The sequence below is a fragment of the Rhinoraja longicauda genome, chromosome 31 (genome assembly GCF_053455715.1).
Source record: "Rhinoraja longicauda isolate Sanriku21f chromosome 31, sRhiLon1.1, whole genome shotgun sequence".
Lineage (NCBI taxonomy): Eukaryota > Metazoa > Chordata > Chondrichthyes > Rajiformes > Arhynchobatidae > Rhinoraja > Rhinoraja longicauda.
The window spans coordinates 11,932,560-11,947,995 of NC_135983.1; the positions used below are offsets into that span (position 1 = coordinate 11,932,560).

Sequence of the window (15,436 nt, forward strand, 5' to 3'; positions counted from 1 at the left end):
GATAAGTCGCAAAAGCAATCCTGAGGCAGAGAGTGCTGTTCAGATGACACATTGGCAGAAATAAACTTGTTTACACTTAAGGAAAGAAACCAATGAGGCAGTGAGCTTTTGAAATAGTATCAGGATGCAAGCTAATGGAGGATATCTGAATCGTTACCAGTGGTGTAGCAAGCCGTGCCACGACCAGATGGAGAAGCAGCCACTTCGAGCAGTGTGATAGTTATATTGAATGTCAACTTGATTATAGTAGAGTAGAACATAAGGTGATGAAATTGGGAAACCACTGCATCTACATATGCTGGGTTCTGAAACAAAAACAGATATGTTGCAAGAACTCAGCCAGTAAAGCAGCATTTGTGGAGAGAGAAACCGGTCAACAGTTCAGGTTAGATAACCTTCCTTATGATAAAATTGTCATAAAGTCATAGAGCTGTACAGCATGGAAACAGACACTTTGGCTCAAAGTCTCCACGCTGACCAAGTTGCCATATTCCTTCTATATCGTATTCTGAAGGATTTAAGCCAGATTGGCTGTGGGATGGGATCCAATGCGGTATTGAGGAAAGTAGGAATCTGGGAATGCATACAGAAACGAACGTCAGGACTCTACAAGGGAGTAGAGACTGAAGAAGGGTTTTGACCCGAAAAGTCACCCATTCCTTCTCTCCAGAGATGCTGCTTGTCCCGCTGAGTTACTCCAGCGTTTTGTGTCTACCCTCTATAAGGGAGTAATAGACTGAGAATCGGGCCCATCACAAACCAAAGAGGTCATCTCTGTGTAGAGCCGCAGGAGATGGGCAAGGTCTTGAATGAATGTTTCTCCTCTGTTTTTACCTTCAAAGTAAGTGGAAGAACATTGCAGGTGCAGAGGTTGAAGCTCCCACAGAACTCACAGCTCCATCAGATGGCTTGCTTATTTAGCCAGAGAGACAAAATGTCTACAATGTACTGGGCTGCTGTAATACTGAGCTACTCTTGCTGCAGTTCTGCACAGGTGTGTGTGCCCAACCCAGGATGTCCTGGAACCGAATGTAATAAAAAGGAACTGCAGATGCTGGTTTATACCAAAGAAAGACATAAAATGCTGGAGTAACTCACTGGGTCAGGCAGCATCTATGAGGAACACAACGGATAGGTGACATTTTGGGTCGGGTCCCTTCATAGAAACATAGAAACTTAGAAAATAGGTGCAGGAGGAGACCATTCGGCCCTTCGAGCCAGCACCGCCATTCATTTTGATCATGGCTGATCATCCACAATCAGTAACCCGTGCCTGCCTTCTCTCCATATCCCTTGCTTCCACTAGCCCCTAGAGCTCTATCTAACTCTCTCTTAAATTAATCCAGTGATTTGGCCTCCACTGCCCTCTGTGGCAGAGAATTCCACAAATTCACAACTCTCTGGGTGAAAAACTTCTTTCTCACCTCTGATTTAAATGGCCTCCCTTTTATTCTAAGACTGTGGCCCCTGGTTCTGGACTCCCCCAACATTGGGAACATTTTTCCTGTATCTAGCTTGTTCGGTCCTTTTATAACTTTATATGTCTCTATAAGATCCCCTCTCATCCTTCTAAACTCCAGTGAATGCTTCATTTGACAAGTGTTCTGATGAGAGTCTCTATAACCAGAATGACTACCAAATATACTAAAGAAGAAAAAATATATATTTCTATATTGCCCAGATGGGTATTGAAATGGACAGTGAAAAGATGGGTGATATTTCTTGTGTTTGTATTGAGAAAGATACACGGACCCATTCATTTCTTGGCACCAATGCCCGAGAGGCCCTCTCGGCATCCATGAACGCATTACCCTGTTGATAAATCCTTTTGAGGAGAGGAGGATGGGTGAGCCTTCAGTGAGGATCAGTGGGCTTTTGTATCAAAACTACATACTTCCCTCATGAAGGTTACTGGATGGGATAGTGCAGAGGGCAGACTTACCGGACAAATAATCCAGAGGCTCGGGATAACAATCCAGAGATCGGAGTTCAAAGGCCCATCGGGCAGCTGTGGTATTTAAATTCAATTGGAATTTGGAAACAGGACAACAGCTATTAGTACTGATAACCACATTAAAAGCCTACCTCTTCCCTATTGCCTTTTAGGGGAGGACTTTTTGTCATCTTCACCTGGTCTGCCTGTATTTGAGCCCATGACTGACTATTGGGCCTGGTGACTGACTATTGGGCTACCGAGCCAGTGAGAGGCAAACAACACTGGCCTTGTCATTGCTGTCCAAGTTCCTGAACAATGGGTGAAAGATCCCTTCTCCAGGGACCACGCAAAGAGCAACTTAATTACTTAAAAGCAATCAGGGTGGCACAGCTGGTAGAGTTGCTGCCTCACAGCATCGGAGACCCGAGTTCGATCCTGACCTCGGGCGCTGTTTGGGTGGAGTTATCATATATCATATCATATCATCATATATATACAGCCGGAAACAGGCCTTTTCGGCCCTCCAAGTCCGTGCCGCCCAGCGATCCCCGTACATTAACCCTATCCTACACCCACTAGGGACAATTTTTACATTTACCCAGCCAATTAACCTACATACCTGTACGTCTTTGGAGTGTGGGAGGAAACCGAAGATCTCGGAGAAAACCCACGCAGGTCACGGGGAGAACGTACAAACTCCTTACAGTGCAGCACCCGTAGTCAGGATCGAACCTGAGTCTCCGGCGCTGCATTCGCTGTAAAGCAGCAACTCTACCGCTGCGCTACCGTGCCGCCCTGTTTTGAGTTTGCATATTCATCCCTGTGACCACGTGGGTTTCCACCAGGTGCCCCAGTTTCCTCCCATGTCTTAAAGACCTGCGGGTTTGTAGCTATTTGGCCTCTGTAAAATTGCCCCTGGTATGTAGGGAATGGATGAGAAAGTGAGATAACATAGAACTAGTGTGAACAGTTGATCTATGTCGGTGTGGGCTTGTGGGTCGAAGGGCCTGTTTCCATGATGTAAACTAAACTACAAACTAATCTGAACACTAAACTAAACTCTAAACACAAAACAAAACAAACGTACAGGTATGTAGGTTAATTGACTGGGTAAATGCTGCCCGTCTACTCACACACACCTCGATCCGTGACCATATCACCCCCGTCCTTTATAAACTCCACTGGCTCCCCATCCCCCAGAGAATCCAGTACAAAATCCTCCTCATAACCTACAAAGCCCTCCATAACCTGGCCCCATCCTACCTGACCGACCTCCTCCACAGGCACACTCCCACCTGCACCCTCCGCTCTGCCGCTGCCAATCTCCTATCCCCCCACATCCGGACTAAACTCAGATCCTGGGGGGACAGGGCTTTCTCCATCGCTGCTCCCACCCTATGGAACTCACTACCCCAAACCGTTAGAGACTCCCCCACACTCACCACATTCAAAACATCGCTGAAGTCTCACCTGTTCAGCACTGCCTTCAACCACTGAAGGTCACCTCACCTACTGTCTCCTTTCTCTGTTCATTTATTTATTTACTTATTTATCTATTTATTAATTTCCCTATGTTCTCAAAATCTCTGTAAAGCGTCTTTGAGTATATGAAAAGCGCTATATAAATAAAATGTATTATTATTATTATTATTAAATGTAAAAAATTGTCCCTAGTGGGTGTAGGATAGTGTTAATGTGCGGGGATCGCTGGGCGGCGCGGACTTGGTGGGCCGAAAAGGCCTGTTTCCGCGCTGTATATATATGATATGATATGATATGATGAAAACAATGATTGGGTCGTTGTATCAGTGCATTGGAAGGATAAGCTACTGCGCAGAAGTGTGTAGACAGGACCAGGTCTGTTGTTGGATCAGATGAGGGGTTTAGGGGCATCATGTGGTGATCATCAAGGCCAGTTTTTACCCAGGGTTCCCTTGACTGGTCACTATGGCAACTTGGACGGATGCTCTAGCAGACGCCATGATAACTGTAAGCTATGCGTGCCCTCTGTGGTTGCATGGTGTCCAACAAAAGGCCATGAATGAGTATGAAGCCAACAGACACAAGGAGCCCGAAAATAAGGAGAATTCTTTTGATTTAAGGACATCAAAGGCTGGCTCTCTGGAACTTCACATGAATGTTGTGGCAGTCAGAGAGCAGTCACATGGCACAATACTTGAAGAAACAACAGTTCCAAAGCAACAATTATTATTAACAATCAACCAATATCGCACATACTACGCTCTGGTGAGTATGTGTATAGGAACTGGGCCATAGTGACAGAGGATGAAGGAAATGCATTCTTTTTTCCACAATGTATTATTAATTATCAAGATTACTGAGAAAAAGTAGAATGAATATTTAAAAACGCAGCAAGTTTACTTTAGACTTTCGAGATACAGTATGGAAACAGGCCCTTCGGCCCACCACGTCCGTGCCGACCGGCGATCACCCCGTACACGAGCACTATCCTACACACCTGGGGCAATTAAAAATTTTTACCGAAGCCAGTTAACTTATAAACCTGCACGTCTTTGGAGTGTGGGAGGAAACAGGAACACCAGGAGAAAACCCACGTGATCACAGGGAGAATGTACAAACTCCACACAGACAGCACCTGTCGTCAGGATCAAAAGCGGGTCTGTGGCGCTGTAAGGCAGCAACTCTACGCCACTCCTTTTGTGGAAAGATTTATGACTGAGAAGTAAGAACAAAGTTAATCTATTATTCTGGAAAGACAGTGCTGTTCTGTTGTGCATTTCTGTGTATGTTTACTACTTTAATAATTGTTATGTCCTTGGACTTCAGAGAAAGCTGTAAACCACCCTTGATCTCAGAACTTGAACTGTCTTACAACTCCTATTTATGCTTAAGCATGAAATATGATTGAGTGAGCAGATGACTTAGCGAGTCAGGCAGCATCTCTGGGGTGACGTTTCGGGTTAGAAGCCTTCTATGTTATGCAAGGCCCAAATAGCTAAACGTGGAACATAGTGCATCAGCTTAAATGGAAAGGTAATAGCTCTGTCACCCATCTGTAAATGGATATTCTTTGTTATCTCTGAGCATTGTGTTTACAGACCTATTGTGCTGCTGCTAGTGAGAATTGCATTGTTGTGTTGTCGGTACATATGACAATTCAACACTCTTGACTCTCTCTTGAGTGAAATATTTGGAGGGATACTTTTTGGCAACAGAAATTAATTTCTCTACTTTGCCTTCATCAACTTCTTATGTGGGTAGATGCTGCATGTAACATGCTGTATGACTCTACGAGGCTATGACTCCAATGTTGGATAACATTGCCATGTTACCATGGGCTTCTCAGGGCTGGGAGCAGACCTGGGATTGGGGCTGGATTTGGTTCAGTTCTACTCATTGAAGACGGATAGAATGAACCGAAGCTGAACCGAGAACAGTTTGTAGCCTGGGTTCTGGAGACAACGCACTTTCAATACATTTTCGGCTAGGAGATGCCAAGGACGTGATGGATGAATTAAGCAAGTGGAAAGGATATCACAAAATCTTTCAGGTTCCTGATTATTGATGCGCACACAGGTTTTTTTTTTAATGAACATTATTTCAAATGGAAATGTGGCAACAACAATGTTGAATATGATTAATTTTTTTTCCCTTCTTGAAGTGGCACCTGTCATTTAAACCAATGGGGAAAGAAATCCCAAGGAAGCTCAGGGAAGCAGGAACATGGTGGCACGTGCTGTTTCCACCGGGGATACTGGTTTCTCTCCGCTGCACTCTTGAGCATGTCGATTAGCTCACCCTCCTGTTTAATGCCATCCATCGCTCCTGGTGTGGAAGCATCTGGCTTGTGTTTTGCAGCTCCCCTGGCAGACTATTTAAATCGTGCAACACATTGTGCAGGGAGTTTGTCTCCCAGCACAACAGCATTTCTCCGCAGCCCGACCCCACCTCCTTGTCAAATTAGCTTGTGCAAAGATTGGAACACTTTAGTGAAATGCTAACCTGAATTTCGTGTCCATTAAACTACTGGCTGATCACACTGCTGAGCATAATATCAGTGAGAATATTCTGAAAGAATTTGTTCTTTTATTTTTCTTGCACACCAAATTCTTCCCTCAGATCTAAAGTAGCGTATAATACAGGTTTGATGCTAATATAGACACAAGAAGCTGGAGTAACTCAGCAGGACAGGCAGCATCTCTGGAGAGAAGGAATGGGTGACGTTTCGGGTCGTGACCCTTCTTCAGAGTCTGAAGAAGGGTCTCGACCCGAAATGTCACCCATTCCTTCTCTCCAGAGATTCTGCCTGTCCTGCTGAGTTACTCCAGCTTCTTGTGTCTGTCTGCTGGTTTAAACCAGCATCTGCAGTTCCTTCCTACACATTTGATGCTAATATGTCTGCCATCTCTTTGCAACATGTAACATATGTCACGTTTGAGCATGTAGCATGGCGTTTTATCTCTCGCAAGGGAAAATGGTGGGGACTTCATAAACAAAAACAGTTGGTCTGGACCTGCTATCCTTTATTAAAATTATGTTGGCCTGAATTGTTTTACCTCAAAACTGATTGGGAATTATTCCTAGCTACTTCATCCTCTGCAGCATTTAGCGTGAACAATGAGACAAAAGATGGAAAACATTTAGAATAGTTATGTAGGAAAAAAACCCTGCAAATGCTGGTTTAAATCGAAAGTAGACACAAAATGCTGGAGCAACTCAGCGGGTCCGGCAGCATCTCAGGAGAGAAGGAATGGATGACCTTTCGGGTCGAGACCCTTCTGAAGAAAGAACCAGCACAACATTAGAGCATCACTCAGTGCTTCTCAATGAAGAATGCGTCTTGTTGTGGGTAATGTTGGTGTGGGTAATGTTGGTGTGGGTAATGTTGGTGTGGGTAATGTTGGTGTGGGTACTGTTGGTGTGGGTACTGTTGGTGTGGGTACTGTTGCTGTGGGTAATGTTGGTGTGGGTACTGTTGGTGTGGGTACTGTTACTGTGGGTAATGTTGCTGTGGGTAATATTGCAGTCCAAAGATCATGCTCAGCAAGGTGCCATTCATACACATGAGATTAAGAAACTGATCTTCTTAAAAAAAAAATGTTGTTTGATTTACATACCCAATTAAGCAAAGCTAGAGAGCCATCTTGTTCTTGTTTGATCAATTCTATAGGACATTTCATCCACACCTGTTAAGGCAGGAGGAGCTTTGGTTAAAAGTCTTCTCCTGAAAATTTACAGTAGTGCACTGACCTTGAATCTTGAGCTCAGATCCCATGACCTTTTGGTTCAGAAGGAATATTGGTACAACACTTACATAAAGCAACAGGAAATAAAATACTCCTGATATAGAAAAGGAATCTGGAATGCCTCCCTGAAGCCCTCATTCTCTATTATTTTCCTCATCGAAGCCAACTTCTTTGACTAAGTTTTTTTAACCTGCCCAAAAATCTCTTCAGTGTGAAATTTTGTTTAATAAAGCTCTGAGACATCAGTCAATTGGTTAAAAAAAATTGGTATCCTCAATATTTATTATTGCATCAGGTATACAAACATTGTCGTGTCCTCAATAAGTTTATTTTCAATATTGCATTGCGGTATGATAGCCAAGTGGTTAAATTGCTGTTTTTTGTCATCCCAATGCCCGATTAAGTGATTTCAAATCCTGGCAACTGAATATAAATTTAGTTAGTTTGGAAATAAAGAAGCTGGTTTTGATGTTCATTGTTGTGATCAAACTGGATTATTGTAAGAAAGACATCTGCAAAACAAATGAAGTTCAAAACAAAGAACTTCAGAATGTCGCTATTGGTAATATGCTCGAATGTTTACTGCCTTCTGAATTGTTCCAACAAGCCTTCAGTTTATGGCAACATAAGAACAGGTAGTAAGTGTTGTCTTGCTAACGAGATCCACATTCGAGAAATGAATAAAATGCCTGTGGAAATCTTGTGGAAATAAAGTGTGAAAATCTTTTACCATATTTTTACTTGGTTGGGACCCCAGTGTTTCAAGCTCAGAACTGAGGTCAGAATTGAATATTTTACTTGGAATACTGTACCCTGCCTATTTCCTTGATAACTTTCAGCATTGAGGGAGAAATATCGCAGACTTTTATCATGTAAGAAATAATTATTACAATTGCATAGAGGAAAGAGAGGAATGGATTGGGTAGATGCACAGAATCTTTTGCCCAGAGAAGGGGAATTGAGGACCAGAGGACATAGGTTCAAGGTGAAGGGGAAAAGATTTAATTGGAATCTGAGGGATAACTTTTCCACACAAAGTGTGGTGGGTGTATGGAACAAGCTGCCAGATGAGGTAGTTGTGGCTGGGACTATCCCAACATTTAAGAAACAGTTAGATAGGTAAATGGATAGGACACATTTGGAGGGATATGGGCCAAGCACAGGCAGGTGGGACTGGTGAAGCTGGGACATTGTTGGCCGGTGTGGGCAAGTTGGGCCGATGGGCCTGTTTCCACACTGTATCACTCTATGACTCTATGACTATGACATAGATGTCTTGAAGATGACATGACTCGGGGAATAAAACCCACAGAAATAGGATAATAGGTGCATGAGCTTACTGAAAAGAGTGATATTAGGCAAAACAGCCTATGTCTTCCCCATTATTTGTTAGCTATTGTAGAGCTGCAATTGTTTTCACATTGGGTTGTAAATGATATATTTTTTCTGATGCTGAAACCTTGAGCAGCTTTTAGATTTTTTTAGATTTAGAGATACAGCACGGAAACAGGCCCTTCAGCCCACCGAGTCCGTGCCGCCCAGCGATCCCCGCACATTAACACTATCCTACACACACTAGGGACAATTTTTTTAAACATTTACCCAGCCAATTAACCTACATACCTGTACGTCTTTGGAGTGTGGGAGGAAACCGAAGATCTCGGAGAAAACCCACGCAGGTCACGGGGAGAACGTACAAACTCCGTACAGACGGCGGCCGTAGTCAGGATCGAACCTGAGTCTCCGGCGCTGCATTCACTGTAAGGCAGCAACTCTACCGCTGCGCCACCGTGCCGCCCCTTTGCCTGCAGATGAATGAGATATTTCGTCAAAGTTCCAGGAACTTGGGCGTATGGTGCTGTCTGTGTGGAGTTTCCATGTTTCCCTCATGGCCACGTGGGTTTCTTGCTGTTGCACAGGCTTCCTCCCCATTCCAGAGATGTGCTGGTTGGTTAATCGGAAACAGTGAATTACTCTGCAGAATCAGCGAGCAGTAAAGTAATCTCCAGTCATTCAACTTCTCTCTTTTATACTTTCAACTTCTTTAATTTTAGCTGTTTGTCTCTGTGCTTAATGTGCAGTAAGAACGGTTTAGTGGAAGGTTGCTTTCAATAAAATACATATATTGCTTTTGACAGGAGAATAGGGTGGAAACTTTGCTTAATGTCTACAATGTTGTGACTAGATCTGCTGCATATTCTTCCTTCGGCAATCACCAGAGCTGGTTTGACCAATGACGTGAACAGTAGACCTTCTTTAGTTTAGTTTAGCGAGGCAGCACGGAAACAGGCCCTTCGGCCCACTGAGTCCACACCGACCAGCGATCCCCGTATACTAGCACCATCCTACACACATTAGAATAGAATAGCCTCTATTGTCATCCAAAACACATGTTTTTGGACGAAATTACGTTTTACCCACAGTCAACAATGAGAGGCAATAAAAAAGAGAGCAATAAAACACAATCACAAAAACCAACATAAAACAAAAATCATCCATCACAGCGAGTCTCCTCCAGTCACCTCCTCACTGTGATGGAAGGCCAGAATATCTTTCTCGTCCCTGCCATCTTCTCCCGTGGTCAGGCAGTTGAAATTGCCACGTCGGGGCGGGCGGGGCTCCGGACATTGAAGCCCCCGCCGGGCAATTTACACTTTACAATTACAATTTACAATTAGGGACAATTTACACTTTAACTAAGCCAATTGACCTACAAACGTGTATGCCTTTGGAGTGTGGGAGGAAACCGAAGATCTTTGAGAAACCCCACACGTTCACGGGGAGAACGTACAAATTCCATACAGACAGCACCTGTAGTCGTGATCGAACCTGGGTCTCTGGAGTTGTGAGGCAGCAACTATACTGCTGTGCCACTGTGCCACATGGGTCAGGACACCCATTCCCCCTTGAAGTCACCCTAAACACCACTCCGCTGGAAACTGTCAACAAGTTCACCTACCCAGGATCTATGGTGACTGATAGCCTCTCTTTTGCTGAGGAAATCAATTCATTTATGGGAATGGCAGCAATCACTTTTGATAGGCTGAACAAGCGGGCATGGAACTACTGCAGTTGTGGAATCATACTGACCTGTGACCAGCAGAGATCGCCACTCTGAACTGACCTCATAAACCATTAATAAATGCATCATTGTTGTTTAAAATCTGTGTCATGGGGCCAGTCTGGTTGTCAAGAGCTTTTTTCCATAAAAACCATATTTTTGAAAAATCTTAAAATATCCATGCAATAAAACAAAACTCAAAGTACTTTGAGTTTGTTTTATGATAAGTGTTGCCCTGGGACTCTCAATACTTTGAAATATTCGATTGAACTGTGAAACCTGGGGAATTCTAGTTTCCACAGAACGACTCTGTGGGCTTTGCAAGTTGTGCTGTCCTGTTATCAATCCTGTTTCAACTCAAGTATAAAGGGACCTCTGCCTATTGATGCATCATCTAAACTTTGTGGGAGCCTTTTAATAACTGTGGTTAGACAATGAAGCTTTCATTGGCTAGACGGCAGATTTTTTATAAATATTTAATGGACACGTTTTTATTGATTTGAGAAGTATATCCAGAAAGAGAAAGTACAAGCATACATTGGAAGGGAAGGCTGCTAGTTGTCATCAGTTTGAAAAAGAGCATTTGCATTTTGCCCATCTGCTATTGATCAGATATAATTTTGGGCTCTAATGAAAGACGGCCCCAGATTTGTTTGGTCAGTGACTAAAGGCTCAATTCTTGCACCTGACTTTGAGGAAAGCTGGCCACAAAATAATTGTGTGTATTTCCCCCCGGCTCTGAGATGTTGCAGGCTGCACGATTCAGTGCAAAGACATCAGATTGAATGAATCCAACAGTTGGCAAAGTAGGGAGCAAAAAGCATGAAAGAATTAGATTTAAAAAGTGCAAAATAAAGACTGGAGTATAAATATGAGGTTGGGTAGCAATTAAAAACACAGAAACTTGAAGAAGTAATTTTTATTGTGTAGGAAGGGATTGCAGATGCTGGTTTACCCCGAAGATGGACACAAAATGCTGGAGTAACTCAGCGTCTATGGAGAGAAGGAATGGGTGACATTTCGGGTTGAGACCCTTCTTGAGACTGAGAGTCAGGGGAGAGGGAAACTAGAGACATTCAGGGGTTTCAAAGAGCATATAAGGCGAGAAAATGACGGATCAATGCAGACGATAATTAAATGTAGAATGGTTCATTGTTGGTTGAGGGGAAGGTGACATCCTCATACATGCATAGGTGACATTTCGAGTCGGGACCCTCCTTCTCTTGGCTTGTTAGTTTAGTTGGTTACTAAAAATTGCCCCCAGCGTTTACATGACATGTGGGAGAATTTGTCGTGCAGTTAATGTGCATGTGTGAGAGGAAGGTGAGAGGGAAATAAGTGGGAGAATGGGATTGCTCTGAACACTGGTTTCCCTCTACATTGTAAGAAGGTACAGGTAAGAATCAAGAGTGTTTTATTGCCCTATATCCCAGATAGAACAATGAAATTCTTACTTGCAGCATTCCAACAGAACATGTGAACATAGTGCACTGTAAACAATATAATAAACGAGAGGAAAAAAAAGTTCAGTGTGTGTGTACACATACTCACATATATATATATACATCATATATATATAGATCATATATATATATATATACACACACATACACACGCACATATTCGTACACACAAAAAGCCTACAATGATAGTGCAATAATAACAATTTGTTGAGCTTATAGAAATTGATATTACAATCCCTACTGTAATCGGCACCTTCTTAATATCTTGAGTGGGGGTAGGGTAAAGACTTCAATTGGGGTCATCAGGTGGGCACCCTCCTTCCTTGGTGTTTCGTTGATAGGCCCACGACACCTCCAGAGGGCTCAACAGCGACACCTGGCGTCCCAGGTGCGCTCCCCTCCGTTTTTACCCCTGTTGCTGGTCATTTTGCAGCCCAGTTGGAGTCCTTCCTCTTCAGCCACAGCCAGTTGCTGCTTCGCTTGGCAGCCTCTGACAGCGACTTGGCGGCTTGCCGGAAGGCCTGTCCTCGAACCCCCTCGATAGTCTGTGTAGTTCAGATCATACTTTATTAAACGTGAGTAAAAGCTGGAGACCAGGCAGAGTTGATTGACTTTGTGAGGGAAGATAACAGTATGAATAAAATGATCAAAATATTTCAATACAATATGTGTTGAAATACAAATACGTCAAGATGCAGGGATTCAGGGGCAGAAATACAGAGGGCTAAGCAATACTTATTTCACTTTAAAAAAATAACATTGGATGAGTGGAAAACAACTAATGAGCCACAGGCTGATGTATTTGTTGTTAGTGGAGGAAGGAACTGCAGATGCTGGTTTAAACCGAAGATAGACACAAAAAGCTGAAGTAATTCAGCGGGACAGGCAGCATCTCTGGAGAGAAGGAATGGGTGACGTTTCAGATCGAGACCCTTCTTCAGACTGGTTAGCGGTTAGGGAAACGAGAGATATAGACGGTGATGTGGAGAGATAAAGAACAATGAATGAAAGATATGCAAAAGTGTAACAATGATAAAGGGAGCAGGCCATTGTTAGCTGTTTGTTGGGTGAAAACGAGGAGCTGGTGAGACTTGGGTGGGGGAGGGATAGAGAGAGGGGGAGAATGCCGGGGCGATCTGAAGTTTGAATAATCAATATTCACACCACTGGTAAGGCAGATTTCTTAAGGAGCAAGTGTGAGACGATTTTTTATCAGGATAAGGGCTGTGAATCAGTACACGAATAGGGGAAAACAATGGATACTGGTCTGTTCAAGGATGCAACCATTAAATATTTGATCAGTTGGAATTTGTAACGGGCCAGGTTGGCTGGAGGTTGAAGGGAGATGATGTTTTGTGGAAAGGATGTTTAAAAAGCAAGTCTTTGACACAATAAGGTCATGGATTGTGGATTCACTGATGAAGAGGAAAGCTGTCAGTGTGAATAAGCAGTACTCCTGAAATGGCCACATTAAGACTTAAGTGTTAATCTTTGTGTATAAAGGCCTCATATTGTCACTGATATCACATAATGTACCATGCATTTTACTCGTCCTTCCTTCTCTTCCCTCCTCACCACCCCCACCTGCCCCCTCACCACCCCCACCCGCCCCCTCACCACCTCTCCAAACTCCCCATGCCCCCCCCCTCCATTCACCCACCCCCCGCACATTCCATTTACCCTCCCCCCTCACCATCCCGTCACTCCTCCCCTCCCCTCACCACCCCATCACCCTTCCTCCTGCTTTGAGATTTGAATCAGATTATGAAGCATCTTTGGAGAGAAGGAATGGGTGACGTTTTGGGTCGAGACCCTTCTTCGGTCTCGACCCGAAACGTCAGCCATTCCTTCTCTCCAGAGATGCTGCCTGTCCTGCTGAGTTACTCCAGCATTTTGTATCTACCTTTGATTTAAACCAGTATCTGCAGTTCTTTCCTACACAATGAAGCATCTTTGTTGAAGGTTGGATTTCTCCTTTCAATTTGCAGCTAAATATTATGTATTTGTGTTCACAACTAGAGGGAAATAGCTGAGGCTACAATTGCTTTGTCCCCACTGGAATAATTAAACCAAATCAGCAGATGGTATTTGGCTATTTCATTAAACTCTCACTGTTGACATCTTCTCCCGTGTAAGAACCTCCAACCAATGCCATTCAAACAGTTGTGTTTAGTTTTAGTATAGTTTAGAGCTACAGCACAGAAACATGCCCTTCGGCCCACTTCGTCCGCACCGACCAGCGATCTGCGCACATTTACGATATCCTACACGAGGGACAATTTTTACATTTGTATCAAGCCAATTAACCGACAAACCTGTACCTCTTTGGAGTGTGGGAAGAAACCCTTGTAGGTCTCAGGTAGAACGTACAAACTCTGTACAGACAAGCATCCGTAGGCTGGATCGTTCCCAGGTCTCTAGCGCTGTATGCATTGTAAGGCAGCGTCTCTACCACTGTGCCACCTTGGTGCCCAACCTGTTTTTGCTATAATCTCTTGCATTCATTCTTGAAAATTAGAGTAGAAAATTAGAAACAAATAGCTGCGTAAAAGTATTAGTTGTCTTGAATTTATCCTCTTCTGTGATCTTGGATATTCATTACATATTCCGTGGTGTTGCAGCAAGTAAGAATTTCATTGATCTCTCTGGGGCATAGGACAATAAAACAGTTTTGACTCTCTTGTCCAGCGTTTCTCAACCGGGGTTCCCAGGAACCCTAGAACCGCGAGAGGTCGCTAGGGGTTCCGAGAGGAATAGTGATAAATAGGCTCATCATATGTAAATGCATTTTGGAGTCATTTTTGTGTCTAATAATAAATGTGAATTAAAAAAAATTAAGAGTCTTTATGTTTATTTTTGTTTGTTTATGAAGTTTGTGTTTATGTATGTTTTTGTTAGTTTATGAAAAGTTTATGTGTGTTGTTTGCCTTATGAACTTTAAGTTTATGAAAGAGATTAATAAAGATATATAATAATTTTTATGTAGAGGGTTCCCTGAGACATGAACATTATTTGAAGCATTCCGCAAGGATAAAAAGGTTGAGAAACTCTGCTCTTGACTCTTGGATTCCAAGGACTTTCAGTAATGGAATGAGTAAATACTGTGTGAGCTGGAAACAACGACAGACATATTCATATCAACAGTAATCTTGAGTTTAAAATATTGAATTATTGTCAGAGCTTATGGGATTTAAAATCGATTGCTTTCAGTTTGTTGCAGTAAAATGCAAACTCTGCAAAGCACGGAACATAGTTTCTGTTGGTTTGCATTCCTGACTGATAATTATCTAGCTGCAGCTGTAGATAGTTTCAGGAGCTGCTAATTAGTTCTTGCTCAGTAGACGCCCGCTCATCTAGATCACTTTTGATGGCATACATTGCAGAGTATCATTTTTATATATTTTTAAACTATGCGTTCAGTTGATGGTCTCTGTGATGCAGAACAATTAGTGGAGCTGTATTCTTGTCAAGGGAGCCATTACCAGCAGTGGTCTAAAATACCACCCACAAATTTCTTGTGGACTCGATGCATTATTTCGAGTTTTGATGAGGAGGGAGAATGTCTGTGAGATGACTACTATCGTCTCTTGCTCCACACTTTTTTTTCCCTAGTAAGACTGGTGTAGCTTTATAAACCTTTGCCAGAAAATAAATCATTGAAAAAATATTGTTTTGTGGAAAAAAAGAACAAATTATTTAGTAGATTTGTAGAATTGTCATGATGCAGGACGTCTCCATTTGGGCCAAC

At 43.0% G+C, this 15,436-nt stretch overlaps 1 protein-coding gene across 1 annotated transcript in view; it reads left to right on the forward strand.

Annotated features, from left to right (window-relative positions):
• Window positions 1–15,436, forward strand: part of cacna1ba (calcium channel, voltage-dependent, N type, alpha 1B subunit, a) — a 542,697-nt gene that overhangs the window by 101,682 nt on the left and 425,579 nt on the right. The window lies entirely within an intron of this gene.